The sequence below is a fragment of the Protopterus annectens genome, chromosome 3.part1 (assembly GCF_019279795.1).
Source record: "Protopterus annectens isolate FY-2018-M chromosome 3.part1, PAN1.0, whole genome shotgun sequence".
NCBI classification, from domain to species: domain Eukaryota; kingdom Metazoa; phylum Chordata; order Ceratodontiformes; family Protopteridae; genus Protopterus; species Protopterus annectens.
Window position 1 is genome coordinate 409,557,954 of NC_056732.1, and position 23,399 is coordinate 409,581,352.

General features: G+C 37.7%; 1 protein-coding gene across 2 annotated transcripts in view; it reads right to left on the bottom strand.

The window, feature by feature from the left end:
* The window catches only part of RARB (retinoic acid receptor beta), a 1,128,948-nt gene that overhangs the window by 845,077 nt on the left and 260,472 nt on the right, over window positions 1-23,399 (bottom strand). The window lies entirely within an intron of this gene.

Genomic DNA, 23,399 nt, shown 5'->3' on the forward strand with positions numbered 1-23,399 from the left:
ATTACATACACTGAGGTGCACTGTCACAACAGAAACCAAACTGGAGAATGTATTCAGTATTGGTGGAGATGATCTAAAGTATATACATATGGGGTATAAACTAAGGAATTAACTAACAGTATATTAGGTAACATAATTCCAAAGTATCCAGGAATATAGTTTCCAAAGAACTTTGAAGCAAAAAGGAAAAATATAATAATTTTTATCATGATCACTGTTGACAGCAAACTGAAATCAGCTTTTCCAGATGACTTCCCACTTCTGTAAGCCATACTTATCTGAAAGTAAAGATCATCTGCTCAGAAATTAAAAATAATTTATGGGTGAAAAGGGGTGACGACAGAATCACACTGATTTTGCAGCATTCAACAAAAAGCTGAATGGTTACAAAATACACTGGTTTCACTTTCCTTCTTTACCAGGGGTGGGGGATCAAACTGCCATCTGCTGCTTGACCACCACGTCTCATTACTGAAGCAGTGTGTGCCTACCAAAGGCTAACTACTGCCTACAAAGATGCCCTCTCATGAGACAAATTGGAGTAGGGTAGGATGCTACATCAAATTGGGCAGGGGAAAAGAATACATAAATACAGCACCAAGGGGATTGAAGGCCAATTTGACAGGGACAGGAAAAAGTTATTCTTTCAGTTTTCATCTGGTAGCTAGCAGCAAGTTCCACAGCACTGAAGTGAAGAACACCTGGGGGGATTATAAAGCACTGTATTGCTTCCTTTTTTCCCCTTTTCTCTCCTGGAAGAGTTCACTCAAGAAGTACCCAGTTTGCCCAATATTTTAATTAAAAATTGAAGTAGTCCATCAGGGTGAGCATTCTGTTTAGTGATGCCCTAACTATGTCAAAATACTGGTTGTTAACAGCAGTCAACAGTGAGTTTGCATCTTTGGTTGGGCTAACTCTATAGTCTGGGAAAAGCAGATTTTTTTAATCCTGGAAAATTACCATAAAATTATAGACAAAATGGCATCAAATTCTGATGGTAAGGACTCCAGTTCTATTAATATTCTGGACATATGGGACAGAATGCCAGGGGATTGTGTTCTTTTAGCACTAGAATGATGCAGGTGGCAGCAATGAAGTACCACCCTCCTTTAAGATGGCTGCAGGGAGACAGGCTTGTCAAGTTTTAGAACAATGTGCTGGACCCCAAAGATGTCATGAGGCCATGTTCGACGTTCCCCACTAGGTATTAGTGCAGGTAGGAGATCACAGTACAACTTACCATTAAATAAGCATGTTATATCCTGGTGGAGGACGACCATGGCTCTGCATAACACTTCTTCTGAATTATTAAAGGCTTGACAGACCCATCATGCCATGTGGCGTGAGCAGCCTCCCATTATCCCTCTGGTTAAAGATGCATGTACTTTTACCTGCTACCTTTTCTTAGTCATTGTGGGTTCTTTGGACCAACTGTGTTATACAGTAAGGGGTCATGGGAGGTGATTTAGTGTTGGGAAAACAGGAAATAGATGACACATACTGGTAAATCTGTATAACTGAAAAAGCACAAATAAGCAAATGCAAAACAAAGTATCCATGAAGCTTGATATTTTTAATATACCGTAACAGAGATTACCGAATGCAAATATGAAAGGTCAGTCAGCAACTTGACCCCAGTCCTTCCCCCATAAATTCCCACGTCCAACCATTTTACTATCTTGAAGATATGATGAAAGGATTCTTTCCTTGAAATTTCAGTCATTCTGCATTGTGTATCTTTGTGATCATCCATCAAATTCCACAATCCTTAAGCCCCGTCTAATGTCGTTACATATGTCAGCTCTCAGACAAACAATAGGACAGACGAAAGTATTAAAGCTTACATTTTGGCTTGTGCATAAAACCAATTGAATAAACCCGATTACAGCTGTATTCCAGCACAACTATAGTGTCTAGAAGAGGAATTCATTAAGAGTAAGTATGGAGATGACATGCAGAATAAAGAGTGAAGTTTGAGACAACTTAGTAGCACATCATCAAAAATATCCTCGTCTTGTGCAATCAACTCTGAGAACCGGATAGAGGAACAGTTTTATACTGGCTTGCTCATTCTGTGGGAGAATGAGAGAGATTGGGTATTTAGCGCAAACAGACAAGTGAGGGGACAGCATTTGGTCTGCATGGAATACAAGGCAGGCAATTAGTAACAAATGCACATGAACTATACAGATGTCATTGTACTCACTGTAAAGAGATTCGGATTAACTATATAGTCTGAAGTAAAAGGGTTAGCCTTACCTCATTTTAGGGTGATAGCATACCTGAATTCATATATCTTGTCTGCCCTGAGATTTAAGAAGGGCAATGTGGCATGGAAGATGGTGAATGGTAGGGGAGCAAGAAAAATAAGATGTGTAATTAAAAGACATTTTCAGCTACAGTGGCAGTACTTAGCACGTTCAGAGTGAACTTGAAAACTAATTAAAAACTACAACATATCAACTTACTGTTAAGTACTGTACTGTTTATATTAATAGATGCTTTTTAGCTGTTTCTAAACTGACCAAAATAAAGCATCATTCATGCTGCACTTGGTGTAGGGGCTCAAATGAGGTCTTACAAGAGAGGTGTGTGAAAATGTGTCTTTTACAGTACAAGATATTAATTATCTCTGATTCCGGTACTTTTTTATATTTTTCCTATTTTATTTTATGTTTTGTGGATTAAGAAAAACAAATGACAATAACCTGTTACCATTAGTGTGAAGCTGGGCACTATGTAGTTATCAGTATAATTAGTGTCTATTTTTATAAATGTGCCCTGTAATTTTTCTGCATATGGGCACAATATACAAAACAATTTTCTGCCACTTTATATATCTGTCTGTTCATTGGTAAGCCCAACAGCCTTTTAACATTTTTAGATGTTTATAATACATATATATATATATATATATATATATATTTGCATCAGGGCGGCCATGGTGGTGCAGTGGTTAGCGTCGTCGCCTCACAGCAAGAAGTTCTCCGGTTCGATCCTCGGCTGGGGTGCCTTCTGTGCAGAATCTGCATATGCTCCCTGTGGTCACGTGGGTTTCCTCCAGGTGCTCCGGTTTCCTCCCACATCCCAAAGATATGCAGTAGGTGGATTGGACACTCTAAATTGGCCCTAGGTGTGAGTGTGTGCATGTGTGTGCCTTCTGTGGTAGGTTGGGCGCCGGGCTGGCAACTCGACACTGTAAAACTCTACTGCCAATCATAAGCAGACAGGTGATCCGCTGTGGCGACCCCTAACTGGGAAAAGCTGAAAAAAGAAGAAGATATATATATTTGCATCATATAAAATGTAGTTATTATACCAGCATCATCTTTGTAAATGCCTCACATACTACTCTTGTAGTTATCTTTTTTAATATGTGCATCACTGAGTAAATATTTTTACTAGCACAGTGTTACTTTCTATGAATTAACTTGTGAACCTTTGTATTTGTTGCAAAATAATTTTGTTACAATGCTGTTCATGGTCACATAACCTGTGGAAGTATTTAAACATGGCCACTGCACTGAAACACTATATTATGCAGTGATAAGACTGCTACTGTGGTGAAACTGTGGCCTGTGTTTGTTTTCATTCAGCAAAGATGCTGTATTAAGGCCTGGCATGCTCCAGCATGCCAGGCCTTAATACAGCATCTTTGCTGTATTAAGGCGCTGTATTAAGGCCTGGCATGCTCCAGCATTTTTAGTTTTCATAACATTCTACTCCATGCACCTTTTGAGTTCGTAAACAGAATTTACCCACGTATTGAAGAGTATTGTTATTTTTCTTTGGTCTCAGTTATGTAACAGAAAAGATTATATTGGTTATCTAATATGGTTTGTAAGATGTTATTTTTCTTTGGTCTCAGTTATGTAACAGAATAGATGATACTGCTTGTCTAAGGTATATGGTTTGTACGATGTTAGGGGAATAAGGGTTAGGTATCATATGCAGGATGTGCCATACCTGTTTAGCAGTGTGTACAGTTTACATGAGTTGGTTAGCAATCACCAAAGAGACCTTGTTTAGTTTGCTTTTACTAATGGTTGTATTTAGTTTAGCTGAATGCTTGGATGTTCTACTTGATGGCTCAGTCTTAATTATTTGAAGGTGAGGGTAAATGATTAAGTAAGTTGAGAAATTATATATTTGACCTATCAACCAGGAGTTTTAGCACTATCCCAACACATTTCAAACAAGCATCAGACTCAAGACATATGAAAGAAATAAAAAAAATCATAATATTCAAGATAAACAGTTCACCTTATTACTTCACAGGTTTTAATAATCAGAACAGGAACATTTTTATATAGCACAACCTTTTCTCAAGTACTGTGTCTTAGTTCACGTATAATAACTTTACCCCATTCCACATATATTGTCTTGTATTTGGGGGGGGGGGTTCATCCATGGCTTTTTAATGTGTGACGTAACTCAAGATTTCCTTACAGTACAAGATATGTGTAATATGGGAGTATTTCGATTTTGCTTTTTTATTATTCAGATGAAGTTTGGGGGTAAATCTTTGGTAGCTACAAAACAGGAATGATAGCAAAGATCATATTATATAATAAAATACAATTCAGAACCCATACAGTATACATTGGGACAACACAGAAATAGTATATGGTTTACTCTGACCACTTACTGAGCAAAGAACGCATTAAGACATCGCAACCACAACTGAAGAGCAAAATAAAATATGAAACAAAGATAGTACTGCCAATGACCTAATTACAAAAGTGTCTAATGAGAATACAGAAAATTTTAAGGAGTGGAAGATTTTTGACAAAAATAGATACCACACCAATACAGACACAGTGATTAATACATACAGTATCATCATGAATCTTACACAGGAGCAACTTATATTTAAATCAAAAATATATGAAACTCAAGAAATGCTTGATATTGTTAAATTACCTTGATATTAAGAAGAGTGTGGCCATTATTACACAAAATATGAAACATGCATACCAAACAGAGATACAGAAAAGTCAGATATCAGACAATAAAAGGACACAGCACATCACGCAGTGTTTCTCTTATACATTAAACTGGATTGCTCATGGAAAGTACAGCTGTAGTACGATACTGTACATTACAGATATGATACAGGAGAAGCGGGGTGATATTAGGAGGTGTAAGATAATGTGAGGCTAGAGATAAGGCAGGAGGTAGTGGCGGAGACTGGCAACAGGTTGGGAAATTTGTAGGAGATGAGAGAAGCATGTCATACACAGTAAGAAACAGAGTAGAAAGTATGTGTGAGGCATTCAGGACAGAACTTAGAAGGTACAACAAATGCCCTGCCAAATAATACAAATGTACCATTTTAATGATTTTTTGAAGGGGGTGTCATTCAGAAATGTGCCTGAGACAAGGGTTCTACTGCCTACCAGCCTATGAAACTAAAAATAAACCACCAACTCTACTACTGGATGCGTGAGACCTTACCTTTACTGTTACTTCTGACTTCATTTGACATTCAATGGTATAAATCATAAATTATTCTGAGCCTTTAGACATTGCAAAAGTTTGTGCACCATAAGAAAATACATTTGGCACATTTCCAGTATATGCACATTTACATTCTTTTAGTATTATATAACGGTGGATTTTGAAATGGTCTGATATCTGATGTGTAGTTTGCTGTTCGGCTAAAAAGTATTTTTCCAATCTGTTGATCTGTGAAGAAGACATGTTTTGTAAGTGTTGCTGGTATATAATGGATGGTTTGGCTCTACAGAGCAAACTTAGTTTCTGATTTTCTTTGGTTATGAGTGTCCTTGTATGGTCATTAAATTTTAGTCCCATATCTAGGGTAAGCTGTAGTATTTTAGTTTAAGTTGACTAATTTAAGAGCAGTATTACTGGAAATGAAGATTCGTGGTGATGCTGAGATGGTGTCATCAGATTCAGGTGAGGTTAAGTAAACAACTTTAATTTTAATAAGCTAATTATCCTTTGTTTAAGAACTGAAAAAAAAATAATTCTCAATAATTTTAGATTTTTTTTGCTCACTTACAAGTAAAAGAATGCATGTGCAGAAAACAGAATTCACTTTCTTGAACAACTTTCTTATTCACGGAACTTGCTTTAAAGTTATTTATGTTTATTAAAACAATAAAAATGTTTTTGTGCCTTTCTTTAACTGTTCAGAAATACCAACGTTACCTATGGCTGAATAAACTTAATTTTCTAGATCCATCAAATACTATACTGTCTTTTGGCTTTTCCCAGTTAGGGGTCACCACAGCAGAACTCAGGTCCACTAATGACTGGCAGTGAATTTTTACGGTGTTGAGTTGCCAGCCCGGCATTCAACCTTCAAAGAAGGCATACCCACACACTCACCTGCATGTCTTTAAATTCACTCAATCGTGGGGAGGACATGTAAACTCCACACAGAAGGTGCTCTAGCCGAGAATCGAACTGGAAAACCTCTTGTTGTGAGGCAACAACACTAACCGCTTCACCACAGCGGCCTATAAAAAAGTCTTTCAGCTTTTCCCGGTTAGGGGTTGCCACAGCAGAACTCCGGTCTGCTTATAATTGGTAATGGATTTTTACGGTGTCGAGTTGCCAGCTCGGCGCCCAACCTTTAAAGAAGGCACACCCACATGCGCATGCACCTACCTGCATGTCCTTAAAGTTCAGTCGATCGCGGGGAGGACATGCAGACTCCGCACAGAAGGCACACAAGCCGAGAATCTAATCAGACAGCCTCTTGCTGTGAAGCGACAACGCTAACCACTCCACTACCGTAATATTACAGTACAGCTGTGTCTGTTTGCTACCTTTCTTTGATTATGATGAGTACTGTTACCACAACTTAAAGTATTTAAATTACTTCTTACAAATGGTTAAGGATAGAAATATAAGGATATTTTAAATGCCACTAGTCTAACTCAAAGGGCAAACTATTTACTGCAAGACATTTTTGTACTTATGCTGATAAAATATATCTCCCCATCTCTCTCTCTCATTCTCCCAATATCGTTTTTAATGATTTCCTTGTCGAAATGAGGCAGTTCTCTTTCTATTTCTGTATATTAGGAGGCATTGCTTAGCTCAACTATTTGAATAGGCGACAACTGTTTTGTCAACAAAATCTGGTCAAAATAACAATTGACCGACAAGTGAACAAGGTCAATAAAATACCAGGGTTGGGGAATATACAGTTTCCAACTCTGAGATTGCACAATACCGAGGAAAGGGCATATGTATCTGGGTGTTTAAAACATTGTTTTAGTTGCACACTCAAGAGGTTATGTCTCGGTGCATGCTCAGTGTATATTCAATTCATTTTTTTTTTCATATCAAAGTTACAGATGTCAACTATTTATGTTTAGACATTTCCCAGTACACCCCACTCTCTCTTTCACTCTCTCTGTTTCTCTCTCTCTCTCACTCTCTGTCTCTCTGTCTCTCTCTCTCTATATATATATATATATATAAAACACACACACATATGCATGTGCGCGCACTCTCACACATACACTCATATATATATATATATATATATATATATATATATATATATATATATCAATAAATAACCGACTAAAGGCTCGACAAAGAAATAAAACTATGACTAAAGAACTTTTAGTTGTTAAACGGAGAAACAAAAAAACACTCGTAGGCTGAACTGATGTTTAAGCGCTTTCATCCTTTATTGATCATTAGGACTTCTTCAGAAACGATAATGTAGTAAAATAAATGATACATTATAAAATCACTCTAATATAAACATTCAAAAAATGGAACTGACTATTCATTGGTTATCAGCAGTTATCAGCGGGAAATTGCACCTCCAAATTCTGTTCTAGAATAGATACAGTTAAACGGAGCTGTAGATGTTTAAATGAAATTCATAAGCATTAAAAAACAAGTAAAAGACAGCAGATTGCTATAAAATGACAACATCCTTATACAAATGATTAACGTAGCCATCGCAAAGGACACAATACTGATGCTTTCATTGAATCCCGGAACGGAGTCAGCACCCAGTAAAAGTTGCCACTTGAGTTCTTTCAACTCAAGCAAGGCATTGCAGTCTCTGAAAAACAAGTCAAGTTTTTCCAAGATAAAAAAGAGAAATCCTGAAAAGTTAGAGCATTTGCCACAGTGGTTAAGAGAGCATTGTTGCTATCCTTTTTTCTTATGGCTGCTAAATGCTTCTTGGTTCTATCGGAAAGTCTTCTGCTAGTTTTTCCGATGTAGAACAAACAGCAACATTTGCAGATAGCAGCGTAAACTACCCACTCTGTGTGACAGTCAAAATGTTTGACAGTAACTCTGTAGTTACAATGAGAGAAGGTGTAGGAGCTACAACAAAGAATGTGCTGGCACACTACACAGTGACCACAAGTAAACTTACCAGGGGGACCAGGTTGTGGGAGAGTGTCATCCAGTAGGAAGGGAGAAGCCTTATTTTCAAAACTGGACCTCAAAGGAGTGGCTCTCTTGCAGGAAAAAGAGGGGAAATCCCCTAAAATAGCTTTAAGGTCATCATGGCAGAAGAAAATGTTCCAGTTTCTAAAAATTATCTCACGTATGGCTTGCATGTCTCTGCTGATGGGCAGTGGAAAGCTGCTCAATATATATATATATATATATATATATATATATATATATATATATATATATATATTATATAATGAGAGATAATACTTCAATCACACTGAAGACAGAGGCTTATAAAAATGAATGCAGGCTTACCAATAAAAACAACCCACTTTGGTGAGTTAACCTTAGAAGCCTTTGCGTAACTTACATAATGCCTTAGATGCAGGATCTCAGTCTGTAGTGGCAACTGTACCATTTACAGGTTTAGCCTCACACAGCCCTTCAGCCACCAGGGCTGTAGGTTACAGTTCACATGTGCAGGCTTTGTTTAGGCCTTCATTTCAGCTCTATACAAATTCTGCAGCATATCTTCTTTCAGGCCATATCTAACACAGGCCCTGAATGGTCCATCAAACTCCAGGAATCACAAATCTTTAGGCAGAGCCTCTGCTCTACCCATGATGATAGTCTCACTTGAGGAACTAATTTTCAGATTTTCTTTTTTGAGGCTACAGCCTTTTATACAATACTAATTGGCAGTTATTCTTCCATTACCCTCTCTATCACAATCAATTACCTCATTAATTATTAAGAGAATTTTAGACACAAGTTACAGTTTACACACATTAAAGACATTCCGCATATTTTAAACAAAAAATGCCACAACTATCCCCTCCCCACAGTACAAAGCCATCAGATTTGCAGTATGACAGATGAAATGTAAGACCTAGCCAGCCCAGAAACATTCTTATTAGCCAGTCTGAGTCTGGTATACTGAAAAGACTGGAGTGATAGTGCCCTATGACCTAACTTTATTTTGCCATCCTGCTGTTTGCTCAGTCACTGCAATGAGGTAATGATCAGTCAGTAGGTTAAAGTGTTTGCTTTAGATACTGCTTTCGAGAATAGAAGACCCACTTTACAGACAAGTATTCCCTTATGTGGCGACATGCGTGAATGGGAGTTCCTTCGTTGAAGGTTGTGCCAGTACGTAAAAATCTACTGCCAATCATTAGTGGACCGGAGTTCCGCTGTGGCGACCCCTAACCGGGAAAAGCCGAAAGACACAAACAAATTCCCTTATGATATCAGAGTACTTTTTCTCAGTATTACTTAACTTTCAATTGATATAACTTAGAGGGTGCACCTCACCTTGAATCTCCTAGGATAATAGTGCTAATCATACTGCTGATGTTGTTGTGTCTTTCGGCTTATCCCGGTTAGGGGTCTCCACAGTGGAACTCCAGTCCGCTAATGTTTGGTAGTGAATTTTTACGTGCCGAGTTACCAGCCCTGACGCACAACCTTCAACGAAGGCACACCCATTCACGCATGCCTCCACACAGAAGACGCTCTAGCTGAGAATCGAACGTGACAACGTCTTGCTGTGAGGCGACAATGCTACCGCAGCACCACTACCACAGATATGAATCTGTAAATATAGTAAATTCCCCAATAAAGTCAGAAGTTAAAGAAACCGCTTCAGAATATAGCAGTCTTTTCAGTTCCCTATATTCTTTAGTTGCCTCAAGAGATCACGGGACCTTGATATGAGCTTTTTCTTTTGTTAGATTTGTCAAAGAGCAGGAAATAGTTGGGCAATTAGGTACAAATTTTCTTTAGTGTCTAATGAATCCATGAAAAGCCTTCATTCTGTATTTCAATGGAAGCTGTAGGCCCATTTTTATAGCCCTTATTTTTTCCTTACTGTGGTTGTGGTACTGTCGCAGTCTGACAGATTTGAAGCGGTTTTGCAAGGAAGAATGGGCAAATATTGCCAAGTCAAGATGTGTTATGCTGATAGACTCCTACTCAAGAAGATTGAATGTTGTAATTAAATCAAAAGGTACTTCAACAAATTAGTTTAATGGTGTGCACACTTATGCAACCAGTGTATTGTACATTTTTTATTTTTTATATTTTTTCCCTTAACAGATTTGTTTGTTTTTTAATTGAATTATACAGGTTATAGGTTACATTAAAGGTGGGAAAAGGTTTGAAATGATTTATTGTGGTCTCATTTTTTTATATCACAAAACCTGGCATTTTAACAGGGGTGTGTACACGGGTCTATATTAGATACTCGAAGAGGCGTTTCATCGAAAGCCTCTTCATCGACCCGTAAACCACGAAAACACAAAACAGTGAACGTGCATATAAGCGATTTCTTTCCCTGGGAAAGAAATTGCTTACCCTAAACAAAAAAACACATCACTACAAACAATGCACAGTGGGGGGCTTCGACCCCCACAGCCCCCCTAACAAAATATACCCACTCCGCGATCGCAATACAGTGGACTAAACAGCAAAGTAACAGAGGTGGCCAAGCAATTTATTTCCCAGGGAAAGAAATTGCTTATATGACCGTTCGCTGTTTTGTGTTTTCGTTATTTAATGGTCGATGAAGAGGCGATCGATGAAACGCCTCTTTGAGTATATAATAGGAACCCGTGTACACTTTTTATATCCATTGTATACCAAGAAAACAAAGACAATCACCACCATACAACTTAAAGATGATATCAAAAAGCATCTGAAATCAAATTGCACAATTTGGATTGAAAGGCATGAAGAGACGACACAGTCAGTCATGCGGTGTGAAGATAATCTAGGAAAACAAATAGAGAATAACTGAGGAAAATCAGATGATATGGGAATTTATTTATGCTATGATCAAATGACAAAGAAACCGGAAGATGGTATGGCTGACCTTGAGTATTAACAAAATTAAGTAAAACAGTGTAAAATCTAAACATAAAATGCTGCTGCTTGCTGAATAAATTAAGAGATAAGGACTTTTTCTATATTACAGAACGTGACATCATACTTCTCTCACCCGACATCTCATTCACATCTGTGAATCTTTTAGTAACTCTGCAGGTATAAAAACTTCCTTAGCAACACCACCAAAACCACTCTTGTCACTACCTACCTTCTCCCATCTCTCTTATATGGTGCACTCATCCTAATAAGCCTTTAGGTTACAGTTAAAAATAAGCTGGACGCATCCACCACAGTAACACCCCTAAGGCATTGAAGTGGCTTGGACTACATCACCACTTAGATTACATACAGTTTATCTCCACTCACAAAGTTAGTCATAAAGCCGACGACTGCCCTGCTTTTAGTCCTATTCTCCATTCCTACTGCCCTAATAGGCCACTTTAATCTAATGAACATCTTTTCAACATATATAAACCCCACAAATCCTCTAGCCAAAGTCTATTCTTATTCGGTCACTAAAAAAAATGGAATGCTATCCCCCTGCAAATTAGATCTACCTCTAACCTCTCTAACTTCGAACACCTACTAAAAGACAACCTTTAAGACTTGGTTCTGTTCCTGCATTAGTCCAGGCTGAACTTGTCCCTCTTTCCTTCCCCTCAGGCATACTTACTAATTCCTTCTCTCTGAACATAGCCAAGTAATTCTAAGATAAAGGACAAATATAATTTTGCTTAGGCTATGTTATCTAGTCCTCTCTGTTCCAGAGTGTGTACTCAAGTGTGTACAATGTCATCTCTGTAAACTGTTTGACAATGTTCTTTTTTTGACTTATTACCTTTGCCCAAATATTTGCACTCTTTATATTAGTTCATGCTGTACGAACTGAAATAGTGATTTTTTTTTACTTAGTTAATATGTTTTTCTTAAGTATTATGTTTTGCAATAAATTTGTTTTTTTAACTGTAACCATATTATTTCAGTGTGGAGCTCTTCTACCCTGGCCTCCTCTGAAAATGAGATATTATTACAATCTGACGTTCGCAGTAAAGAAATGTGAAATGAGAATTAAATAAATAAAATAACAGATATTTCATGTACTGAACTACCAAAATGTGGATGCTTACTCTCAGCGTCTGCAATATCAATCTCTTTATTTATCTTTTGAAGTCACTGATTTTGTATTCTTGAAAGAATGTGTTGTATATTTCTGTCACTCCTTTCTCAAAGTCCATTTCTGGGATATGAATCAGTTAATTCCCTCTTGGAGTTTTAGCTTCACATCTGATAACCACGGGATTACACAGACTTGCAATATTGTTGGTTTCTGAGAAGCAAAGGTATTTTTTTCAAATGTATCTCATTGTAAACCCAGGCTGAGCCTGAAAATGGTCCATATGGATCAGTGTTCTACCCCAGTCAACAAGTGATTGAGTAAGTACGTAAATAAATAAATACATTTACAGGAAACTTACTTTGCTGATTTGGAAACATTAGCAATCCAAAATTTTGTATCAAAGGTTATGAAACAACAATGGCAATAATAATAATACTCATCATCATAATAATAAAAGTTTTGGGAAGAACTACAGGTGGGTCAGTAATTTTGGTTAAGAGATACATACTCAAGATTAACAGCAGAAACAGATATGTACATTTTAACTAAGGTAACAAAGAAAGGATGAAGTTAGCTCTGGTTGTGTAGAGGGATAAAGCCCTGACTATGACCCAGGTGACGAGAGTTTGATTACTGGCTCTGGTGCCCAACAGAGCTGGCATGGGGGAGGCAGAGCTGGCTGTGCACTGCCACAATCTCCCAGAGGAGGAGGCAGTAATGTAAATGCGTGGCCTGGTGGTGAGCATTAGGTCCATCAAGCCACTGCCTGGTGATAGTATTCACTCTGAGTGTGAAGTAGTATGCACTGACAAGGGGAAGGCATTGTGGCTTCCATGAGGATATGGACCACTTGTCCTCCAAGAGCTGGGTTAGGTCATTATAAACACGCTCTCTCTCACTGCTGGGATACTTGTGAATACATAAAGCACAGCTGCCCGAATGCTGGCCCCTATGGACAGTTCTCATCTTTATCTCAGGTGAAATTCCAGGTAAGAGAACAACCATGTCTGGTTATGGGGAGGCTGCATGGTTGGCAGGCACTGGGCCAAAAATTACACTGAAAAAAAAAAACAGTAAGAAAAATAAAGGTTACTTAATATTTACATTGCATCCAATTTTAAAAATAATAGGCAAGTAGGGAAATTTGGGGTAGAGCTTGATGATATGGTCAGTGATGGAAGAGCAAATAATTAATGAAGAGTGTCTATTGCAGACCGAATACTAAGTCAGGAGCTTGAACAAGTTATACAAATTTTATCAATAAAAAAGGAAACATATTTATCTAATAGGAAGTTACATGTGGCATAGAATTGCTTAAGATTATTGAAAAACATGACATAGCAGCACTAAACATAATAAAAAACATATGTATCAGTAAGACATAACAGACAGAAAGAGGCCATCAACTGTTAATAATAGTGTTAAGACTGCCCCTAGCTCTATGGCATGCAGGGGTAAAGCACTGACTAAGACACAGATGACCCACATTTGATTAATGGCACAGGTGTTAGAAGAGTTGGCTGGAAAAAGGTGGGATGCTGGCTTGCCCATTCTAGGGAAGGGCGTCTTTGGTCATCTGTCGAGCTGTCTGCTACTTGGAAGCAGAGACTCAAAAGCAATGAAGATCAGCTAGGAATCAGGGATGTAAACATAGCTTTCCCAAGCCAGAGACGAAAATTTTCCCTGCATACATGTGGGAAGAGACTTATGCATGAGGCTTTTGCAGTGATGCAGGTGCTCACATGAGTTCAACATGGGGTGGGGCTACATGAGCTAATGAGTCCTTCAAGTTTAGCCCTGGCAGGCCAGAAGAAGAGGTACTGGACTGATTGATTGATAGAGGAAATGGCCTACCACTGTGGCTCTCTTGGGCTGCCAGTGCACATGGTCTGTTGAGGGGAACAGGGTTGTAGAAGCCTAATGGTCCTCAGACATCCATGGCTCTAAACAACCTTCATTTCTAACTGTATCATGTCTCTTTCTGGTTAGTCCTTGCCCAAGCTGGTGGCAAAGTTGCCATAGATAGGGAATGACTGGTTGGACTCTAATGGGATTGGAGATGACAGTTGGCAGGTAGGGAGGTAAAAAGTACTTGGAAAAAAAGAAAATTAAGACTGAATGTGGAAAAAAACATTATTTTCACATACAGCAAAGTGGAACTAGATAACAATGAAGGAATAAACAGGAGAGGTTTAAACTCTAACATTTTTAACGAGAATATATAGATCAAATAAGTTAAGGAGAAATACTGTAGTGAACTTAAAGAAAATGATGGAAATATATGACTGATGCAGTCCAAAAATATAACTGAGATAGCTTTAAAAACAAGGAAATCTGAATCTTAGAAAGTAAATAGAGTTAAAACAGTAAAATACTTTGTTTGACGAAGAATACAAAAAATAGCATGTTCCAAGAAAATTTTAAAGAATATATATACAATTTTATAGAATATATACAAAGGAACTCAAAATTATACAATGTTAAATAAACATAAAATGTAGAAATTCACTGAAGTATAAAACAAAATACAGTGTGCTAAACAAATATGGGAACCCATAGCAAAAGCAGCTCAAAGGAATGATAATTACGCATGTTGGAAAATAATGCCCCTTGGAAAAGGGAACAAATACAAGAAGAAGAAAAGAATGATAGTCTTTCCTTGTAAAATAAATTTCAGCACATTAATTATTTGGAACATATAGGCTAGAATTTGGAAGCACATAACACACTGTGTAATACTATTTCCAGCATGGCTGTTCACTGCTTTATGACAGAGCAATTCAGAGACCTCTGTAGCACTAGAGCAATAACGTAGCTCCAGTGTGTGGCATTACACCAGTCTTGGTGGTGAAGGCTGCATGCAAATTCAGCCGTCCAGGGTGTATGTCTAATGCTATTTTTTGCTGGAATAAGAATAGCATGGTAGAGTGATTCAGGTGATTCAAAGACTAGTTCTACAGTACTATTTTGGGAACAAAGTGTAAAAAGACTATCCATTCCTATGGCAGGAGCAGGGCTGTTAGCTTCATGGCAAGTAAGCGTTACAAAGCTGTATGTGTGTGTGTGTGTGTGTGTGTGTGTGTGTGTGTGTGTGTGTGTGTGTGTGTGTGTGTGTATGCCTGTACACCTGCACTGTATGGGTTGGTAAGTGGAACATTAGAGTGGTTACCAACAACTGTGTAGTGTTTGATGCAGAGATATAATAATGAACTGCTAATGAAATGTTGTTCCATGAGGCTTCATCATGTCTGTAAATCACATTATATCACCACTACAATATTGCACGCTACAGCATTACCCAAATTACCCAAATAGAGTTGCTGGTAATATTGTTTTATGAACTCCAGCCACAAATTTGAACAGAACACAAAAACAAGAAAATAATATCTTAGAGGGATATTTTTAATAATAGAAAACCTAAGCAATCAAATAATAGAAAATTGCAAAAAAAAACCCCCCAAAAAAACAGACATTGGACTTAATACCTTTATTTATAAGTTGCGCAACATTGAATGATTTCCTCATCATTGTAGACACGTGAGGATCAAAGGCTAGATGACTATCTATGCATGTCCGTAAGTCCCTGACTACTGGGTCAACTCTAAGGGATGTGTAGTCAATATGATAGTTACCAGGGATGCAGGGTTTCCCAAAGGATACTATTATGCATTTCTTGGCATTTAGTTTTTGTCCAAGGGTCTGACACCAGTTGTTTGTCTGTGTCAGCCCATCCTGGAGAACATTTGTGTCAGTGTGAGATTCAACGACAGCTCCTAATTTGCAATCATCTGCAAATTTAGTCAACCAGAGACCACTGACACTGGTCTTGACTTCTGAGAAGTAAATGCCAAAAGGAGCGGTCCAAGGACTGATCCCTGAAGGACTCCACTTGTGACTGGTCTCTTTGTAGAGGTGGACTCCATTTGTGACTGGTCTCTTTGTAGAGGTGGACTCTCCAATTCTAACTTCCTAGGTCCTGTCTCTGAGCCTGTTGGCTATCCACCGGGTGACATACAGGTTTGTACCTTACCTCTTGAGTTTGTCAACAATGCCTGAGTGGGGTATTGTGTCAAATGCCTTGGTCAGGTCAAGGTAGGTAGTGTGAATGATTTTGCCCTCATCCATTGCTTTGGTGGTCTTCTCAAAGAAGTCCACCAGGTTGAGTAGACATGATCTGCCCTTAACGAAACCAAACTGGGTTGGTTCCAGTGTCTGGAGGTTTACTATATCTTTACTAATCATCTCCATGATAATTCTTTTCATGGCTTTACACATAAGAGTAGTGAGACTTATGGCTTTGTAGTTTCCAGGGTCTGTAGATAATACAACCAACGGTGTAAAAAAGGCACAGCAAAACCAGGAAAAACAATCCTTTTCCACCTGGCTGAAATGGTGCGTGAGTGAAAAGATAAATAAATCAGCAATCCAAACGATAGTCCCAACAGTTTTATTCAAAAAATACGGTCATGCGCTTTCTTCCAGGAAACCTGGACTTCATCAGAACCAATTATTTTTTCCAAAAGCCCCCATTTAAAAATAAAATGCAACCAATCACATCACTTCAACCAATACATGTGATAAAATTAAAAGACCATAATTTAACATTTTAATTATACAAATATGTATAAAAAGTTTTTTAAAAATGTGTTAAATAGCACCATTAATTCAAAGTGCTAAAGCTCTATGCTTTAAAAATGGCATAATAGATATATATTCATTAATACCAGGGGTGTGGGCAGCATTTAATCGAATTTGCCATTTCATCTTAGCTATTTCCAATGTATTCGCCCAATCACCCCCCTAAAATCCTTATAAACAATTTCTAAAATGCAAAATAAAAACTCTGTGCAACATGGATTACTATTTAAATGTCTAAAAAGGGCACTGTTAGTGTTTTTCTGTCTAATGGTGTATAGATGTTCATACATTCTTCTACGGAGTGTCCTTTCGGTTTTCCCTATATAAAAACTAGAACAATATTGACACAACGCCAAATACACACAACACTTAGTACCACAATTGCCCGCAACTGTATTTATCCTAACCCCATATTCACCTATATTCAAAAGTGATTCCTTAAGAATATATTTACAATAGTTACAATGCCCACATCCAGTAGTGCCTTTCCCATGTTGTAATGCTGCCCACACCCCTGGTATTAATGAATATATATCTAAAATGCCATTTTTAAAGCATAGAGCCTTAACACTTTGAATTAATGGTGTTATTTAATATATTTTTAAAAAACTTTTTATATATATTTGTATAATTAAAATGTTAAATTATGGTCTTTTAATTTTATCACATGTATTGATTGAAGTGATGTGATTGGTTGCATTTTATTTTTAAATGGGGAATTTTGGAAAAAATAATTGGTTCTGATGAAGTCCAGGCTTCCGGGAAGAAAGCGCTTGACTGTATTTTTTTAATAAAACTGTTGGGAGGGTCTGTAGATAGCCCACCTTTGTGCAGAGGGATGACTGTTGACTTTCTCCATTCATGAGGCATGAAGCCTGTTTGGAGGCTACAGTTAAACAGTAATTCCAGAGGCCCTGATAGGTCATGTTTCATGTTATTTAGAAGGCATCCTCAGACATTGTCTGGGCCCATTGATGCAGTGTCCTTGGTCTTCAAGAGAGCATTAAGGACCTGTTCCCTAGTGATAGTAGGGGGAGTTATACTTGATGATATTTCCTGAGGGAAGGTTGAGGGGGACAGAGGAGTAAAGTTGGAGCTGAATTTATCAGCCAGGAGGTTTGCTACATCTTCTGGCTCAGTATAAGTGGCTCCATTTACAATGAGCACTGCACACAATTGTGTATTACCTTTGAGGTTGCGGACATAGCTAAAGAATGCTTAGTGGTTGTCCTTGGCCTGGAAGGCCAAACTTTGGTACACTTTATTTGTCCTCTGAGCTGTTTGTTTAGCTGATGAGAGTGCTTTTATGCTGCTGGGTGCTGCACCTCCTAACTTTTGCCATGATTTTCTTCCTCCTGTTATACAGCCAATTGATATTGTGATTCCACTAGGTTGGCTTGATTTTTTGGGTTAGTTCTGTACTTCTTCCTGGTGGGTACAGCTGTCTCTATGCAGCTATTAACATGATTGTACAGGGTTTCTGTAAACAGTTATGCATAGGCATAAGTGTTCTCAGGGTTTATGGGGGCTTGAAATTTTGTCAGGTTTTCACTTAATAGCAGGTGGTTAGCCTTAGAATAGTTCCTGAATACTGCAGGTTTAGGTGGGGGTCCACATTTTATTTTTACTTAAAAGGAGACCATTTGTGGTCTGACCTTAGCAGGGAAGGCATTTCATTAGGGAGTGTGCAGCAGTCTCCCATATTAGTGAGGACCAGATCCAGTATGGTTGCATCCATGGTTGGTGTATTGACTATCTGGTCCAGGGAGTTTGTGTTTGCAAAAGCTAGGAATCTCTGTGCCTGTACGTTTAGTGTTGTATAGGATTCACAGTTAATAGTGGGGTAATTAAAGTCACCCATGAATATGGTATTGGGTTGGATGGTTAGTGTTTCTAATAAGTTTAAATACATGGTATGGGTTTCCTGGGTCATAGAGAAGGACCTATAGCTTGCAAGGAAGTGGTACTGGATTTTACCTGTGGTGATTTGAATATGGAGCAGCTCAAGTGCATTGTCCTGTAGAATGTAACCAATAAAATATGTTCACTCACTGTACTGTTTCGATCAAGCATATTGCAGCTATCAAAGCATTTCCCTAACAACAGGTATAAATTTAAAAATCAATAGCCTTCTTATATATAGTGCAAAGGAGGATAAATAATTAAAATCAACTCATAAATTGAATTTACAGATTTTTGAAACATACTCAGACTGCTCAGTGTTATATCTGAAAAAAAGAACTGGATATGATGAAAGAAGAGGCAGTCATTTATATGATAATTACAGGTAACTGGTTAGGATGGTAACATAAGAAGATGAACTTCAGAAAAAAGATGTGGGCAAAAAAAAAAAAGAATATTGGCAGAGACTGTGCAATGTAATACTGAACACACTGAAAATGACAAAAGATATGTCTAAGACATGACTCAAAATACCTTAAGCATTATAGCAAATAGCATATGTTTGAGCATATCCTGTCTTCCATATTTGAAAACAATAAAGCATCTTGAAAAAATATTTAGAACAAATAAAAAGTAGTACATATTGTAAATGTTATGTATACAACAAAAATACTTAACTGTAATGTTGTGTAAGTGTATTTAATATATATTAATGAGGTATATGTCTGTGGTACAAATATTAGCATCCAAGAAAATAGACACAACAGACAAGATTTGCACCACATTATGTATATGGTGAAGAGAAAAGGAAAAATTTGCCATGGGTCCTACAAGAATGAAGGATATATAATACCACTAGGACCTAGCTTTTTGAAAAAAAATGGATGTGGTTATAAAGACTTTATAAATGGGAATAAAACAGAGTAATGTACACCTCTATTTTCTATATAAATACTATTTAAGTGTTTAAATATCAAATAGACCTTCATGTTCAAGGAAACCCTTGTTTTATTAATATTCTCCATCTGTAACTCAACATTCTCCAAAATGTAAGAACATTGACTACATGAGCCACACTTTTTTGGTACCAAGGTTAACTGTAACATTTGGATGAATTTTTACACTTTCTAGATTATTTTTCAAATTGGCTCCTGTTTTGTATATGAAACACGGGTGTTCTGATTTTGGCTATATAAGGCCATTTATTTGTTTATTGATTTTAGATTCTGATGAAGTCCTATTAAGCAGGATGATTGCGCTCAGTCACTTTGAATAAAGTTTTTTATGCAGTAATAGTCTTGGAACTGGGAGTATTTATGGTCATATGCAGTCCTTCATGTTCAGCAAAAAACAAATAGACACTGCTTATGTTTTATAGTCAGATCCTAACTTACAGGCTCCACAAGGAAACACATAGCATCTGACCTCCTTAAGCTACTACCTTCATCAGCCTATAATCAGCCCAGCTAACTAAACTTGAACAGATGTATAATAAAACTTCTGCATTTACCATTAATATACCCACTTGCGGTCGGGCAACTTAACTGGTTGGAATACCCAGGTTCCTAAAACTCACTCAACTGTTGCTAGCCCAAAAATTCTACATACCCTAGAAAAATGCCCATTGCTGGCTTCTTTCATGACATGGTACTCTTCTTTTCATAATATCAGATCCACAGAAAAATTTTTATTGTGTGCTACTCCACCCAACAACTCACATGGCAATGATCTCTACTTCCACCACATTTCTAAATGAAGGAACCCCCTTACACAATCTCTCTCTGAAATCAAAACCCCACATCACTTTAAAGCTTTATTAAAACCACATCTCTATGAGAATTTGGAGCTGTCACTATTCATCCAACCAGGTCTGTATTTCTACTCTATTTTTCTTCAATTTCTAATCCTTTAACTCTTACCTTTTATATCTTCACCTCCTATGTTTGCTTGTTTTCCTTTCATGTTCGCTTGCCTCTCTTTATTCACTCACTATATTTGTTCTCCTCCACCCTTCATACAGCACTCATGCAACTTAGCAGATTGTATCCTTTCTCAATACTATTTCACCATTTCCTTTCTTTGCCTATGCAAAATGTGTGTATGTATATATATATGTATATATATATATATATATATGTATATATATATATATATATATATATATATATATATATATATACATATATACATATATATATATATATATATATATATATAGTTCCCCTTCATATGACTGAATTTCTCTACACTCGAAAGTCATAAACTCGAAACCAGAATCTATAATTTAGAGAAACTCGAACATATGAAAGGGACAAAAAAAAAATTAACACCTTTCAAATGTTTTTGCAGGGGGGCTTTGCCCCCCCTGCACCCCCCACACCCCCCTACTTAAATATACCTATGCCGAGATTGCACTATAGTGTAGGAAAGGGAAATCTTCCATTCTGCGCTATACGTGTAAGCGCAAAATGGAAGAGTTTCCATTCATCCGTTATAGTGCGGTCACGGAACACTCACATTTAAACTGCTAGGGTACAGGGGGACCTGGCCCCCTGCAATATGGTAAGTTAACTTTTTATTTTTTTAAACCTAAGGCTCCCATTTACAATTCTGAGTGACTGGAAGTTTGAGATTCTGGTCTCGAGATTATGAATTTCGAGCTTCCATCCATTCGATCTTGTGAAGGGGAACTATATATATATGTGTGTGTGTGCATATTAGATAAAGCATAGTGTCATTCTTTAAAGGAGCATGACATTTAAACTTGTATTAAAAGAATGACAATTGTTTTTGATCCAGGGTTAACTTGTAAGAGTGTCAATATTGCTCTAATTATTTGAAGTCATTCCGTTAATAGCTTTTGTATATGTAAACAGCTATATTTTTTGTACTTCATTATATGACTGAGCATGTCTTTTCTGGGTCCTATTGCACGTCAAGTATTATGTCAGTAGTAAACTACTGAACCGTTTGAAGATCCCAAAAACATATCCATATGTATAACATATAACATATGGACATTCCCTTTACTCTCATCATATTTCCAAAACCTGGAACACAATTCTGCAACACATTTTAAACACCTCTAACCCAATTCAATTCAAGAAACAGTTAAAAGACCACCTATACAGTAGATGGATTTGTTCTTTTATCAATCCAGGTTAACCCCCCCCACCCCCACCGATCAGTAGTTTTTTATGATATTTTGTTATCTTCTAGTGGGAGTTCAGAACTACCCCCTGTAGAAGAGTTTAAATATCTTGGGGCCTTGCTCACTAGTAATGGCAAAGGATGATATCACATTAACAGCCAGAATGGGCCAGTGGCTGCAGTCTTTTAGATGCTGAACTGATCCACAGTGGTAAAGTACAAGCAGAGTATTTGGATACAAAGTCATCACCCTCACCTATAGTCACAAATGGCACATAGTGACTAAAAGACAACTGCAAACTGAAGAGCAGAGGTCTCTACATAGGGTCACTTATTCTACTGTCCATGTATGACAGTCAGGGAGTGATACACAGTGGACTAGGACAGCTTTAAAGAACAGCTGCTACTCCACAAGAGTGAGAGGAGCAAGTAGAGGTGATTTGTCCACCTTATATGGATGTCTCCTGAGTGACTCCTGTTGCCATCTATTCCTGACACAGAGCACTGAGATGAAGCCCTAGGATACAGAAAATGCTGGGGGAACGAAATTTGTCAGATGGCCTGAGAACTCTTGATGATCCCCTAGAATGAACTGGAATCTGTGGCTGGAGAAAAGGAAATTCAGACTGCCCACTGCCTTGTAAGTTCATGCAGTAAGCTAACTACCCACGTGGGACATTTTAAGTCTAGCCTGTTTCCCTTTTTGTGCTCAAATTAACCTATTCGAATTGGTTAGAGATTGGTCTTATCCATTCCATGGTCAATAATTAGACATTACCCCTAATGAGAATAACTGGAATTTTACCATAGATAACTTGAGGGCACCCATGCATAGGACAAAGCATCCAGGAGCTGCCTCTGTTCATTAGTAGTACATGGAACAGTCACAGGGTAAATTTCCTGCTTCCCATTCATAGATTCAAGTTGCTCATGTATATGGGCAGGGATTAAATTTGTTTTTGTGGATGAGGAGTTTGTTCCAGAACAGCAAACTCCACTGCGAGATACATCTTCCCCTCCAAACCATTCTGTTGATGTTGCAAAAGAGGTATAGATTCCTAGGCTGAGTATTTCTGATGCCATTTGATACTGATATGTAGTAAATCCATCAGTAATGGGCTGGATGATGCCTTGCATATCTGAGACAGGTCAACTCTTAGCAGTCTGCAGGTTACCAAGTATAGTGACAGGGCTTTGAGTCAGTCCATGTCGGACATGTTGTTTAGGCCTTGTATCCTTTTAGTAGGGTATCTCTGTGGGTGCTCCAGTTGTTGTATGTGTCAGGAAATATACATGC